This window comes from Loxodonta africana, chromosome X (genome assembly GCF_030014295.1).
Source record: "Loxodonta africana isolate mLoxAfr1 chromosome X, mLoxAfr1.hap2, whole genome shotgun sequence".
Taxonomy (NCBI): Eukaryota; Metazoa; Chordata; class Mammalia; order Proboscidea; family Elephantidae; genus Loxodonta; species Loxodonta africana.
Window position 1 is genome coordinate 51,683,516 of NC_087369.1, and position 15,938 is coordinate 51,699,453.

At 41.6% G+C, this 15,938-nt stretch overlaps 2 pseudogenes; both read left to right on the top strand.

Annotated features, from left to right (window-relative positions):
• Positions 1 to 14,433, top strand: part of LOC100660899 (ubinuclein-1-like) — a 64,889-nt pseudogene extending 50,456 nt beyond the window's left edge.
• Positions 14,434 to 14,528: 95 nt separating this feature from the next.
• Positions 14,529 to 15,270, top strand: LOC135227237 (ubinuclein-1-like; annotated as a pseudogene).
• The last annotated feature ends 668 nt before the right edge of the window (positions 15,271 to 15,938 follow it).

Consider the following 15,938-nt stretch of genomic DNA (forward strand, 5'->3'; position numbering starts at 1 on the left):
ACAGGTTGTTAATGAGTTTTCCTCCAAACCTGATGCCCCGTTCTTCTTCAAATAGTCCAGCTTCTCGAATTATTTGCTCAGCATATAGACTGAATAAGTATGGTGAAAGAATACAGCCCTGAAGCACACCTTTCCTGACTTTAAACCAAGCAGTATCCTCTGTTCTGTCCAAATAACTGCCTCTTGGTCTATGTACAGGTTCCTCATGAACACAATTAAGTGTTCTGGAATTCCCATCCTTCAAAATGTTATACATATTTTGTTCTGATCCACACAGTCGAATGCCTTTGCATAGTCAATAAAACACAGGTAATTTAAACATCTTTCTGGTATTCTCTGCTTTCAGCCATGATCCATCTGACGTCAGCATTGATATCCCTTGTTCCACAACCTCTTCTGAATCCAGCCTGAATTTCTGGCAGTTCCCTATTGATATACTGCTGCAGACACTTTTGAATAATGTTCAGCAAAATTTTGCTTGCATGTGATAATAATGATATTGTTCAATAATTTCCAAATTTGGTTGAATCAACTTTCTTGGGAATAGGCATAAATATGGATCTCTTCTAGTCGGTTGGCCAGGTAGCTGTCTTCCAAATTTCTTGGCATAGGCGATTGAGCACTTCCAGCACTGCATCTATTTGTTGAAACATCTCAGTTGGTATTCCATCAATTCCTGGAGCCTTGCTTTTTGCCAATGCCTTCAGTACAGCTTAGGCTTCTTCCTTTAGTACCATCCATTCCTGATCATATGCTACCTCTTGAAATGGTTGAACGTTGACCAATTCTTTTTGGTATAGTGACTCTGTGTATTCCTTCCATCTTCTTTTGATGCTTCCTGTGTGGTTTAACGTTTTCCCCATAGAAGAACACATTCAGCACTTCTCAAGTGGAAAGAACTGAAGAAAAAATTCAAGCCTTGAGTTGCAACACTGAAGGACCATCAATTGCTTACATGCAAGTTCAAGCTGAAACCAAAGAAAATTGTAACAAGTCCATGAGAGCTAAAACAATGGAGTAAGGTATACCAATGATCCTGAAGATGTTCTGGTATACATAAGGTTGCCATCGGTCAGAGGTAACTTGATGGCAACTGACAACAACATATCTGTGGATATAATCCTACTTGGAAATAGGATTTTCATTGTTATACAATTAGATTGTACCCGAGTAGGGTGAGTTCTAACTCTAAACACTTCTGAGTTATAAAAAGCAGATTAAACAGATGTGAAAACACGGGATGAAGTCAGATGCCATGTGAGGATCATCTACAAACCAAGGAACTCCAAGGAAAACCTGGGACTACCAACAAGGAAGGAATCAACATGGCTGAGACCCTGATTTGGACTTTTAGCCTCCAGAACTGTGAGAAAATAAATTTCTTTTTTTCAAAGTCACCCACTTGTGGTATTTCTCTTACAGAAGCACTGGGAAACTGAGATGAGAATGTAGGACTCGTTCCTCTCTCCTTTTGGCTTTTGACCACAAGTGTGCTACTCCTACTCCCCTCTCCTTTAAGGCCATCAGTCCAATACCTTTACCTCTGGGGTCTCTGCTTAACTTCAGGCCTTAGGAAGCCCAGTCCCCTCCTCTCTCAGTTTAAGGCACTGGGTTTGATGACTACTCTTCCAGGTGATCTAGATGCCATTTTGTCCACCAAACATCACCTTGCAGAAGATCTGTTCTCCCACTGTCTGCTATGAATGCTCTTTTTAATGACTTATTTCCAAAAGTCAGATATCCAAGCTCTCCCAGGGCCTTAACTACAAATCTCCCCCATTTGTCTCTTGTGATGCTTCATAGGCCCTGAGTTGGGATTTTTCCTTTCTTGCTTGCTTCTCACAGGAGATTTCTGATCTGTGAACATAGACTGTAAGGCTGCACAGGTTACCCGTTGGTAGACTTGCCTGAGGGCCCATTTGCTAACTGCAGCTACAGTTCATCATACCAGTGAGTGGGCATTTGCAGTCCATGGTGCTATAGCCTGGACTGACACTTGTGACAAAGAAGCTATGCTATTACAACTTCCAAGACTCGTTTGCAGTCATCCTGGAAACCCACAGGAACCAGCCCACCTCTCTCATGGGCCTTCCAAATGCCACATCTTTTAATAAATCCCAGCCAGAAGAGTTTGAAGAGACAGAACACCATCAGGACTTATCAGGACACCTCTCAGCAACTGTTCAGATTATACTCACCCTCTTTGACCCAGATATCAAGGGCTGCCCCGAGTTCTACCTACAGTTGGTAAAGAATGAACAGGAAAAAGGGGAAGGTCTTCCACCTGGAAACAAGAGTGGAAAGAATTATAGAAAATACCAAACACAGGGGGCGGGGCAAAGATGGCAGAGTAGTCAGATGCTTCCTGTGATCCCTCTTACAAGAAAGACCCAAAGAAACAAGTGAATTGATTATATATGATAATCTAGGAGCCCTGAACATCAAAGACAAAGTTGAAGAGTCAAACTGAGCAGCAGAGGGAGGCAGAGACAGTTCAGAAGCAGCGAGGATTTGTCAGACCTGACCTGGCCAGCACCCTGCAGGCCGGGTCATTTGGCACACATGGGCTGAGGCAAGCAGAAGTGGCCATGATGTGTTTTCCACACCAGGAGAAACTGAGCAGCAGAGAGTGGGCTCAAGCCTCTGGAACCAGGGAGAAGCTACACTGAATCTGTGCAAGTTAAGTGCAACTGTCTAACCTACAGCGCAGGATCAAAAAAAATTCTTCCCCCTCTGGAAAGTACTTCTCTCCCATTTACCAGCCCCCTCACCATTTTGATCCACTCCCAGGCCAGCTTCAGTGATTGCTGTGCCCCCGGGCCAGAAACAGGATCCATTGCTCATCCCCAGCCATTCTACTGACTTTGGAGAAGAAACAAATTAATAAACAGGAAAAAAAAAATCTTTCAGCTCCCTTAAGCTGGGAAATCAGGGCAGGCATAGCTCCTTTGCGTAGGCACATGTGTAAGGGGTCCACAGTCTTTGGATGCCTTTCACCCCTGCCTAGACCTGCATGGGCCTATTTCAACATCATAGGCCCTCATGAGCACAGTACAACAGGGTATATACCCAAAGCCTATTTTCAATTGCAACAGCTAAGGGGGAGTGGCAGATTCATGACATTTGACATCGCCCTGCCCATTAAGCAGAGTCCTCATCTACCCATATCAGGGGCCTGAGGACTGGTGGCTACACCCACTCCACCTAGCCACCCACAACAGGGGTCTGAGAATAAGTGGTGCCTCCCAGGCCTTATAGCCAACAGCATTGGGTGTCCAAAGTCCACTGCAAAACCAACCCACCTATGTGCTCTAGGGAAGAGGGACACAGGTTCCAAACATGTATTCAGGGGAAGCCATCAGCCTCCTACTTTGCTCATCACATAACCCCCTATGGCAGCCAGACACCAGTAGCTCTGCCCTTCTAGGACTGTAGGTGAAAGCCTGCACCACACACTCAGTGACCAACAATCTGGACACCTGAGCTGAATCCACACAAGAAAAGTAAACAGACTCCTGGGCTCACACACATAGTAACAGCTCTAACCACCTGGTGAAAGAATGTGAGAGCTTCAAAGAAGCCAATAAAGTAGCTCACATGACCAACCTATTTGAGCATATCAAAACAAAACAAAACAAGAAGCTATGACACAATAAGCAAATATGCAATAAATAAATATAATAACTTATTGATGGCTCAGAGACAAGTCAGTATTGAATCACGTAAAGAGGCAGGCCATGATGGTTTCAGCAAGTGACCAAAACAAAGAACCAAGAAACCTCTCAGAGGAAGAGAAGTTCTTGGAGTTACCAGAGGTAGAATTCAAAAGATTAATACACAGACCTCTTCAAGAAATCAGGAAGGAGATTAGGCAAAACTCAGACCAAGCAAAGGAACACACAGACAATGCAACAGAAGAAATTAAGAAGGTTATACAAGAGCATAATGACAAATTTAACAGGCTGCTAGAATCCAGAGAGAGACAGCAAATAGAAATCCAAAAGATTAACAATAAAATTTCAGAATTAGGCAATTCAATAGAAAGTCATAGGAACAGAATTGAGGCAATAGAAGTCAGAATTAGACTGAAGATAAACACTTGACATGAATTTATTTGACAAAAAATCAGATAAAAGAATTTTAAAAAATGAAGAAACCCTAAGAATCCTGTAGGACTCTATCAAGAGGAATAATCTACATGCAATTGGAGTTTGAGAATGGGGGGCATAACAGAAAATACAGAGAGAATTGTTGAAGATTTGTTGGCAGAAAACTTCCCTGATATCATGAAAGACGAGACAATATCTATCAAAGAAGCTCATTGAACTCCACACAGGGTAGATCCCAAAAGAAGGTCACCAAGACATGATATAATCAAATTGCCAAAACTAAAGATAAAGAGAGAATTTAAAGAGCAGCTGGGATAAATGAAAAGTCATCTACAAAGGACAGTCAATAAGACAGCTCCTGCTACTCAACAGAAACCATGTAGGAAAGAAGGCAATTGGATGACATATATTATATAAAGACTTGAAGGAAAAAAACTGCCAGCCAATAATTATATATCCAGCAAAACTGTCTCTCAAATATGATGGCAAAATTAGGGCATTTCCAGATAAACAGAAGTTAAGAAAATTTGTAAAAATCAAACCAAAACTACAAGAAATACTAAAAGGAGTCCTCCAGTTAGAAAGTCAAGAACATTAGATGACAACCCAAGACTGGAACACAGGACAGAACAACCAAATATCTACCTAGATAAAGGAAGTCACAAAAATTAATCAAACCTAAAACACTGAAAATAAGGAAACAGAGATGTCAATATATAAAAGATGACAACATTAAAACAAAAGAGAAGGACTAAATAGTGTAGTAATAGAACTTTCCTATGGAAGGGAAGTCACGGTGATATCAAGAAATAAAAGATTGGTTTAACCTTAGAAAAATAGAGGTAAATATTAAGGTAACCACAAAGGAAACCAACAATCCTACACATCAAAATAAAAAAGAATAAAAACATAAAGATTCAGCAAATACAAAATAAACAAAAATGAAAAAGTTGAAAAGAAAATACATAAAGAAAAACAACTTGGCACAGAAATTAAGTGGAACAAAGAAACTGTCAACAAGACACACACACACAAAAAAATGCATCAAAATGACAGCACTAAATTCATACCTATCAATAATTACACTGAATGTAAATATACTAAATGCACTAATCAAGAGAAAGAGTGTGGTAGAATGGATACAAAAACACGATCCATCTATATGCTGCCTACAAGTGACACACCTTAGACTCAAAGACACAAAGAAACTAAAACTCAAAGGATGGAAAAAAATATATCAAGCAAACAACGATAAAAAAAAAAAAAAAACCAGGAGTGGCAATATTAATCTCTGACAAAATAGACTTTAAAGCAAAATCCACCACAAAGAATAAGGAAGGACACTATATAATGATTAAAGGATCAATACACAAGGAGAACATAACCATAATAAATATTTACACACTCAATGACAAGGCTCCAAAATACATAGAACAAACTCTAACACCTTTGAAAACTGGAATAGACAGCTCCATAATAGTAGTAGGTGACTTCAACACACCACTTTTGGTGAAGGACAGAACATCCAGAAAGAAGCTCGATGAAGACACAGAAGATCTAAGTGCCACAATCAACCACCTTGATCTCATAGACAATATACAGACCACTCCACCCAACAGCAGCCATGTATACTTTCTTTTCCAATGCACATGGAACACTCTCCAGAAGAGACCACATATTAGTCCACAAAGCAAGCCTAAAGAGAGTCCAAAACACTGAAATATTACAAAGCATCTTTTCTGACCATAAAGCCATAAAAGTAGAAACCAATAACAGAAAAGGCAAGGAAAAAAATCAAACACATGGAAACTGAACAATACCTTGCTCAAAAGCTACTGGGTTATAGAAGAAATCAAGGATGAAATAAAGACATTCACAGAATCAAATGAGAATGAAAACACAACCTACCAGAACCTTCCCCCACGCGTTTGCCAGTTTTTCATACTGTGGGGGCTGGCGTGTTGCTGTGATGCTGGAAGCTATGCCACCGGTGTTCAGAAACTAGCAGGGTCACCCATGGAGGACAGGTTTCAGATGAGCTTCTAGACAAAGACAGACTAGGAAGAAGGAACCGGCAGTCTACTTCTGAAAAGGCATTAGCCAGTGAAAACTTCATGAATAGCAACGGAACATTGTCTGATATAGTGCAGGAAGATGAGCCCCCCAGGTAGGAAGGCACTCGAAAGATGACTGGGGAAGAGCTGCCTCCTCAAAGTAGAGTCGACCTTCATGACATGGGACATTCATTTGCTGATGTGGCATGACTTAAAATGAGAAGAAACAGCTGCAAATATCCATTAATAATCAGAACTTGGAATGTACGAAGTATAAATCTAGGAAAATTAGAAATTGTCAAAAATGAAATGGAACGCATAAATATTGATATTCTAGGCATTAGTGAGCTGAAATGGACTGGTATTGGCCATTTTGAATCGGACAAGCATGTAGTCTACTATACTGGGAATGGCAACTTGAAGAGGAATGGTGTTGCATTCGTCGTCAAAAAGAACTTTTCAAGATCTATCCTGAAGTAGGACATTGTCAGCAATAGGATAATACCCTAATGCCTGCAAGGAAGACCAGTTAATACGACAATTATTCAAATTTTCACACCAACCACTAAGGCCAAAGATGAAGAAATAGAAGATTTTTATCAGCTGCTGCAGTCTGAAATTGATCGAACATGCAATCAAGATGCATTGATAATTACTGGGGATTGGAATGTGAAAGTTGGAAACAAAGAAGAAGAATCAGTAGTTGGAAAATATGGCCTTGGTGATAGAAACAATGCCAGAGACCGAACGTTAGAATTTTGCAAGACCAACAACTTCTTCATTGCAAATACCTTCTTTCACCAACATAAACAGCAACTATACACATGGACCTCACCAGATGGAACACACAGAAATCAAATTGACTACATCTGTGGAAACAGACGATGGAAAAGCTTGATATCATCAATCAGAACAAGGCCAGGGGCCGACTGTGGAACAGACCATGAATTGCTCATATGCAAGTTCAAACTGAAACTGAAGAAAATCAGAGCAAGTCCACGAGACCCAAAATATGACCTTGAGTATATCCCACCTGAATTTAGAGACCATCTCAAGAATAGATTTGATGCATTGAACATTAGTGACCGAAGACCAGATGAGTTGTGGAATGACATCAAGGACATCATCCCTGAAGAAAGCAAGAGGTCATTGAAAAGACAGGAAAGAAAGAAAAGACCAAGATGGATGTCACAGGAGACTCTGAACCTTGCTTTCAAATGTAGAGCAGCTAAAGCAAAAGGAAGAAATGATGAAGTAAAAGAACTGAACAGAAGATTTCAAAAGGTGGCTCGAGAAGACAAAGCAAAGTATTATAATAACATGTGCAAAGAGCTGGAGATGGAAAACCAAAAGGAAAGAACATGCTCGGCGTTTCTCAAGCTGAAAGAACTGAAGAAAAAATTCAAGCCTCAAGTTGCGATAGTGAAGGATTCCATGGGGAAAATGTTCAGTGACACAGGAAGCATCAAAAGAAGATGGAAGGAATACACAGAGTCATTATACCAAAAAGAATTAGTCGATATTCAACCATTTCAAGAGGTGGCATATGATCAGGAACCGATGGTACTGAAGGAAGAAGTCCAAGTTGCTCTGAAGGCATTGGTGAAAAACAAGGCTCCAGGAATTGACGGAATATCAATTGAGATGTTTCAACACAAGGATGCAGTGCTGGAGGTGCTCACTCGTCTATGCCAAGAAATATGGAAGACAGCTTCCTGGCCAACTGACTGGAAGAGATCCATATTTATGCCTATTTCCAAGAAAGGTGATCCAACCGAATGTGAAAATTATAGAACAATATCCTTAATCACATGCAAGCAAAATTTTGCTGAAGATCATTCAAAAACGACTGCAGCAGCATATTGACAAGGAACTGCCAGAAATTCAGGCTGGTTTCAGAAGAGGATGTGGAACCAGGGATATCAGTGCTGATGTCAAACGAATCCTGGCTGAAAGCAGAGAATATCAGAAGGGTGTTTACCTGTATGTTATTGACTATGCAAAGGCATTCAACTGTGTGGATCATAACAAATTATGGATACCATTGTAAAGGATGGGAATTCCAGAACACTTGATTGCGCTCATGAGGAAGCTTTACATAGATCAAGAGGCAGTTGTTCGGACAGAACAAGGGAATATTGATTGGCTTAAAGTCAGGAAAGGTGCGCGTCAGGGTTGTATTCTTTCACCATACCTATTCGATCTGTATAGGTTGAGCAAATAATACCAGAAACTGGGCTGTATGAAGAAGAACCGGGCATCAGGATTGGAGGAAGACTCATTAACAACCTGTGTTATGCAGATGACACAACCTTGCTTGTTGAAAGTGAGAAGGACTTGAAGCACTTACTAATGAAGATCAAAGACGACAGCCTTCAGTATGGATTGCACCTCAATATAAAGAAAACAAAAATCCTCACAACTGGACCGATGAGCAACATCATGATAAACAGAGAAAAGATTGAAGTTGTCATGGATTTTGTTTTACTTGGATTCTCAATCAACAGACATGGAAGCAGCAGTAAAGAAATCAAAGGATGCACTGCATTGGGTAAATCTGCTGCAAAGGACCTCTTCAAAGTGTTGAAGAGCAAAGATGTCACCTTGAAGACTAAGGTGTGCCTGAGCCAAACCATGGTATTTTCAATCACATCCTTGCATGTGAAAGCTGGACAGTGAATAAGGAAGATCAAAGAAGAATTGACACCGTTGAATTGTGTTGTTGGCGAAGAATATTGAATATACCATGGACTGCCAAAAGAACGAACAAACCTGTCTTGGAAGAAGTGCGGCCAGAGTGCTCTTTGGAAATGAGGATGGCAAGACTGCGTCTTACATAATTTGGACATGTTGTCAGGAGGGATCAGTCCCTGGAGAAGGGCATCATGCTTGGCAGAGTACAGGGTAAGCGGAAAAGAGGAAGACCCTCAACGAGGTGGTTTGATACAGTGGCTGCAACAATGAGCTCAAGCATAACAACGATTGTCAGGATGGCGCAGGACCGGGCAGTGTTTCGTTCTGTTGTGCATAGGGTCGCTATGAGTCGGAACCAACTCAACGGCACCTAACAACAACACCACCAACAAAGAGAACTTCGAAGAGGAAATCACCAAATCAATACCATTTACAATAGCCCCCAAGGAGATAAAATACTTAGGAATAAATCTAACCAGAGACTTAAAAGACGTATACAAAGAAAACTACAAGGCACTACTGCAAGAAACTTAAAGAGACCTACATAAGTGAAAGAACATACCTTGCTCATGGATAGGAAGACTCAATACTGTGAATGTCAATTCTACCCAAAGTGATCTACAGATACAATGCAATCCCAATCCGAATTCCAATGACATTTTTTAACGAGATGGAGAAACAAATCACCAACTTCATTTGGAAAGGGGAATAGGCCCTGGATAAGTAAAACATTACTGAAAAAGAAGAACAAAGTGGGGGCCTCACACTACCTGATTTTGGAACCTATTTTACCTCCACAGTAGTCAGAATAGCCTGGTACTGACACAACAGCAGATACATACATCAATGAAACAGAATTGAGAATCCAGACATAAATTCATCAACCTATGAGCAGCTGATATTTGATAATGGCCCAAAGTCCATTAAATGGGGAAAAGACAGTCTTTTTAACAAATGGTGCTGGCATAACTGGATATCCATCTGCAAAAAAATGAAACAGGACCCATACCTCACACTAAGTATGAAAACTGACTTAAAATGGGTCAAAGACTTAAATATAAAATCTAAAACGATAAACATTATGGAAGAAAAATAGGGACAATGCCAGGAGCCCTAATACGTGGCATACACAGAATATAAAACATAACTAACAATGCACAATCTCCAGAAGAGAAGCTAGATACCTGGGTGCTCCTAAAAATCAAACACATGCTCATCAAAAGACTTCACCAAAGATGGTAAAATTGGCACGAAACGAGAGACTGAAAGGGCTGACTCAATAGGGGGAGAGCAAGTGGGAGAAGGGAGTAAGATGTATGTAAACCTACATGTGACAGACTGATTGGAATGGTAAATGTTCACTTGAAGCTTAATAAAAATTAAAAAAATAAATAAATAAAATAAAAAAAAAGGAAAGGGAAGCAAGCAGAGAGTTGGGGACCTCATACCACCAAGAAAGCGGCACCGGGAGCAGAGTGAATCCTTTGGACCTGGAGTCCCTGCACCTGAGAAGCCCCTCGACCATGAGAAGATTGAGGACAAGGACTTTTCTCCAGAGCTGACAGAGAAAAAGCTTTCCCCTGGAGCTGATGCCCTGAATTTGGACTTTTAACCTACTGGACTGTGAGAAAATAAATTTCTCTTTGTTGAAGCCAAAAAAAAAAAAAAAAAAGACTTCACCGAAAGAGTAAAAAGACAACCTACAGACTGGGAAAAAATTTTGGCTACAACATATCCCATCAGGTTTTAATCTCTAAAATCTACAAGATACTGTAAAACTTCAACAACAAAAAGACTAATAACCCAATAGGCAAAGGATATGAACAGGCATTTCACCAAAGAAGATATTCAGGCGGCTAACAGGCACATGAGGAAAAGCTCATGATCATTAGCCAGTAAACCAAAAAAAAAAACCAAACCCACTGCCGTTGAGTCGATTCCGACTCATAGCAGCCCTACATGACAGAGTAGAACTGCCCCATAGAGTTTCCAAGGAGCACCTGGCGGATTCGAACTGCCGAACCCTTGGCTAGCAGTTGCAGCACTTAACCACTACGCCACCAGGGTTTCCCATTAGCCAGTAGAGAAATGCAAATCAAAACTACAATGAGATACCATCTCACTCTAGGCTAACATTAATCCAAAACACACAAAAGAATAAAATGTTGGAGAGGTTGTGGAGAGACTGGAACACTTATACACTGCTGGTGAGAATGTAAAATGGTACAGCCACTTTGGAAATCAATTTGGTGCTTCTTTAAAAAGCTAGAAATAGGCATACCATAGGATCCAGCAATCCCACTCCTTGGAATATAAAAAAAAAAAAAAAAAAGAGCGGTCACATGAATAGATATATGCATACCCATGTTCATTGCAACACTGTTCACAATAGCAAACAGATGGAAACAACCTCGGTACCCATCAACAGACGAATGGATAAACAAATTATGGTATATTCACACAATGATGAATCCTTGAAACATCTGACATCATGGAAAATCTGGAGGGCACTGTGCTGAGTGAAATTAGTCAGTCATTAAAGGTCAAATATTGTATGAAACCGCTATATAAGGACTCAAGAAAAGGTTTAAACACGGAAGTAAACACTCTTTGAGGGAAGAAGAGGGGAATTCACTAGTTAGACAAGAATTATCTTAGGTGAAGAGAAAGACAACACACAATACAGGGGAAGTTAGCACACCTGGACTAAACCAAAAGCTAAGAAGTTTCCTGAGCACAACCAAACATTTTGAGGGACAGAGTAGCAGGGGCCAGTGTCTGGGGATCATTGTTTTGGGAGACATCTAGGTCAATTGGCATAACAAAGCTTATTAAGAAAATGTTCTGCATCCTACTTTGGTGAGTGGTATATGGGGCCTTAAAAGCTTATGAGAGATCACCTAAAAAAAAAAATCTAAGATGCATCAATTGGTCCCAACCCACCTGGAGCAAAGGAGAATGAAAAATACCAAAGACACACGGACAATATTAGCCCAAGAGGCAAAAGAGCTACATAAACCAGAGATTCCATCAGCCTGACACAGAAGAACCAGATGGTGCCCGGCTACCACCAATGACTGCCCTGACAGTGAACACAACACAGAGTCCTTGAGGGAGCAGGAGAAGTGTGGAGCAGAACTCAAATTCACATAAAAACACCAGACTTAATGATCTAAATGAGACTAGAGGAACTCCAGAAGACATGGCCCTCAGGCTCTCTGTTAACCCCAGAACTGAAACCATTCCTGAAACCAATTCTTCAGACAAAGATTAGACTGGACTCTAAAACATAAAACAATACTCGCAAAGAGTGTGCTTCTTAGCTCAAGTAGATACATGAGACTAAATGGGCAGCTCCTGTCCAGAGGTAGTATGAAAAGGCAGAAAGGGATAGGAGCTGGTTGAATGGGCACGGGAAACCTGGGGTGGAGAGGGGGAACGTGCTGTCACATTATAGGGATTGCAACTAGGGTCACATAACAATATGCATATAAGTTTTTGGATGAGAAATTAACTTGAGCTGTAAACTTTCACCTAAAGCACGAAAAAAAAAAAAAAAAGAAAGATCAAACACAGGGCTTTACTGGGTTGGTGGATGGACATGATGAATCTGTTTCCTCATTGACTGACTTGGGCTTGAAGTACATGATGAGCTTGTTCCTGGTTCTCTGACCACAAAATAAGGAGGATTTTACATTCACTTGAGAACCCTGCAGTTAAGACAAACATCAGAATATGACGAGGACTTCAATAAAGAAAAGAAGAAAAATCACCAAAGCAGCATAAGTTGAAAGAAGGTTTTTTTTAATGAGAAGATAAAGAAGAAAAATAGATGACACTTTCGACAAGGAGGAAAAATCAACAAAGGCTAGGTTTTCCAGAGCTGACTTCACAGCTCTCTATGCTGGTAAGGAAAAGAAATGCTCTTGGTCTTTAAAGTGATAAAGAGCTGTTAAAGAAATTTCTGAACGAGAAAGAGGCCCAGGAAAAAAGGGACGTGGAGCACAAGCCTGTAAGCATCTCATCAGTGGAAGCTCAGAGCCTGTGGGAATTCAAGACCCCCTCTGACTCTTTGCTTCTTTGTCTCTGCTCCTGACAACAATTTGCTTCAGGCAGCCACTGCCATGGTCTCCTTAACTGTTTTGGACTTGAAGCAGCTGCTCAGTAAGTCCCCCAGACGGAATACCCTTCCATGATATAAACGATGAAAGAGATTCCCTTGGGTGGGATTAGACCAGGAATTCAGTCAGCCCTCTTCCCCCATTCCCCCAAAGGCCTGCCAGTGCCCCTAGAGAGCACATTAAGCTGCTAAGGGAGAGAGCAAACAATTCTTTACCCAGAAAATTATTAATGGGATCCTAGTTAGCCACCACCTGTCTGTCAGTTTGTCATACTGCGATGGCTTGCATGTTGCTATGATGCTGGAAGTTATGCCACCAGTTCAGAGCAGCTTCCAGACTAAGACAGATGAGAAAGAAAGGCCTGGTGACCTACTTCCAAAAATTAGCCAATGAAAACCCTAGGTTGGAAGGCACTACTCAATGGCTGCAGCAATAGACTCAAACATGACAACGATCATGAAGATTGTGCAGGGCAGGGCAACATTTGTTTTGTTGTACATGGGGTCACCACGAGTCAGAGCTGACTCAAGCGCAACTAACAACAAGTACACAAAGAGGTGCAAAATTGGAAGCTGCACAGCCACATCCATTCTGAGGTACATGGCTATCTCACATCATTCCTGTCTTGCTACAAAGACAGATTGATCACACTTGCTCAGAAACTTCATTGCTTTGAGCTTGGGAGAATGTCTGAAGGAGCCTCTATGAGAAACTTAAAGCCATTGTCAGGGCAGATGGCCAAGTACAAGGATGAATGCCAGGCACACACATACACACAGAGGCATAAAGATTGTGAAGATGCTGGAAGAGGAGAAAGACAAGAAACAGAGAGAACAGATTTGCTCGGATCAGGAAGAAGACTCTGAAAAAATATCAAAGGGACGATGAAATCAGAGAACTGCTCTGTCAGGTGGTAAAGATGAAACTAGAGGACTATGATCTGGAAAGAAACAAGACCCAGTCTGGGGAGGACTACATGAAAGCTTTTCTAGATACTGAAGTCAAAACGCTCTGACCCAAAGGCCGGATGCAGCCCAGGTCTCTGTTTAAGGAAAGCAGACCATGCCATGGGTCCCTGACATCAATACTGAACGAGAAGAAAGTAATGGCTCCTTCTAAAGTCAAGGTGAAAGAATCATATACTAAGCCTGGTAAAAAGGCTTTCATCCCATCAGGCCAAATTGGCAGCCCCATAGCTTTACCACCCAAACATCAGGGAGAAGATCTGAACATTGAGACTTCCAATAGGGTGCTCTCATGTAAGGCATCTGGTAGTCTTGCTATTCCTGCTTCTATCAATCTGGAAAACTAATTGGATAAAGACTTTAATATTATTTTAGCCCTTTGTTAACAGCTGTGTCCAAGGAACTGACTATGTTGAATATCAGAGTGAGTGGCAGCTCTGAATTTGTGCTCTCTACATCCTTGAAGGGGGCATTACTGTTTCAGTGGTAGAATTCTCGCTCATGCACAGCCATCGCCCATCTGTTAGTTGACGCTTGTGTTTTCCTATGATGCTGAACAGGTTTCACTGGAGCTTTCAGGCTTGTCAATCTACTTATAAAAATCAGCTAATGAAAACCCTATGGATCATAATGGTCCAATCTGCAATCGATCATGGGGATGGTGCAGGACTGGGCAGCGTTTAGCTTCGTTGTGCATAGAGTTGTCATGAGTCAGGGCCAACTTGATGGCAGCTAACAGTAATAATGCCCTTAAAAGTGTCTGCAGGAAGAAAAAAAAAGATCACAGGTCTTTTAAGTACAAAAGAAAAAAAAGGGAACTTTCCAAAGCCCAACCCTTCTGCACCACTACCCTCCAGCTCTTTGAATCACCCCCTCAATTTTCTGGCTGAATGGGCACTGGCAGTGGGGCAGTCTTCTCAGGAGAAAAATCCCAAAAGTTCTGGCTACAAAGAACTCTGCTGCCAGGCTCTCCTCAGCAAAAGCTTTCCAGAAGAGCCATAATATAAATTGCAGCACAACAGTTTGCCACTGATATCTCATGGGCTCCAGCCCAAGCCCCCAAGTCAGTCTTTTATGCAGGCAATCAACAAGACAACAGCTTCACTCCTCTACCCCACCCCCACCCATCTCCATTTGGCAACAAACTCCCAGACCCCAAAACTCCCTCCCCCAGTCTCAGCAGTCCCTCCTCCAGCTAGTGAAGACAGTGATCAAAGGGCAGAGCTTCCATTCCTCCAAAGGAGCCTCTTCAGGAGGCACTTCAGCCTCTAGCAGCAGCTCTCTTAAGAATACAGCCTCTTCCTTAGCCATTCAGCCAGCTCTTTAGGGCAATCTTTAAGTCTCCCTTTGCTGACTTTAGCTCCAAACATGGGGTTTCTTCTAGAAACCCTCACGTCCGAGTTCCACTTCCTTCAGAAACACGCTCCCAGGTGTACAGCCTCCCTCCACAGAACAGTCTGCCAAATGACAGATCCCAAGCCTAGCAGTGAACAAACCTTCTGTTTCCCAGAAGCTGACCTTGGTGGTCCAAATGGAGATTATAGTGATGGGTCCCAAAGAGTAGCAAAGTGACTGACCTCATCTCTAAATCCCACCAGGGTTAGCCACCATATGTTCCTGCTCTGGACATCATAGATTACCGGAGAGTTAAGGAGGGACAGATCTTAGAATGGAGAGAGGTCTGGGTTAGGGGTATGGGCGCATATGTGTTTATGAGTTCCAGCACCGTGCACATCAGTTTGTACACCTATATTTCAAATCTCCCATATACTTTGGCATTTGGCCAGAGTGCTTCATGGAATCCTAGAGGACAAGGGCTCCTTCTGGCCACAAGAAGATCCATGGGCTAGTCATGGTATCCATACTATCTCGAGGCTGTGCGTTCAAGAGGACCAAAACCTGGACTAAAGTCACAACTGGAAGACCTAGCCTTGTCTTTTTTTTTTTTAATATTAACTTTTATTGAGCTTCAAGTGAACGTTTACAAATTAAGTC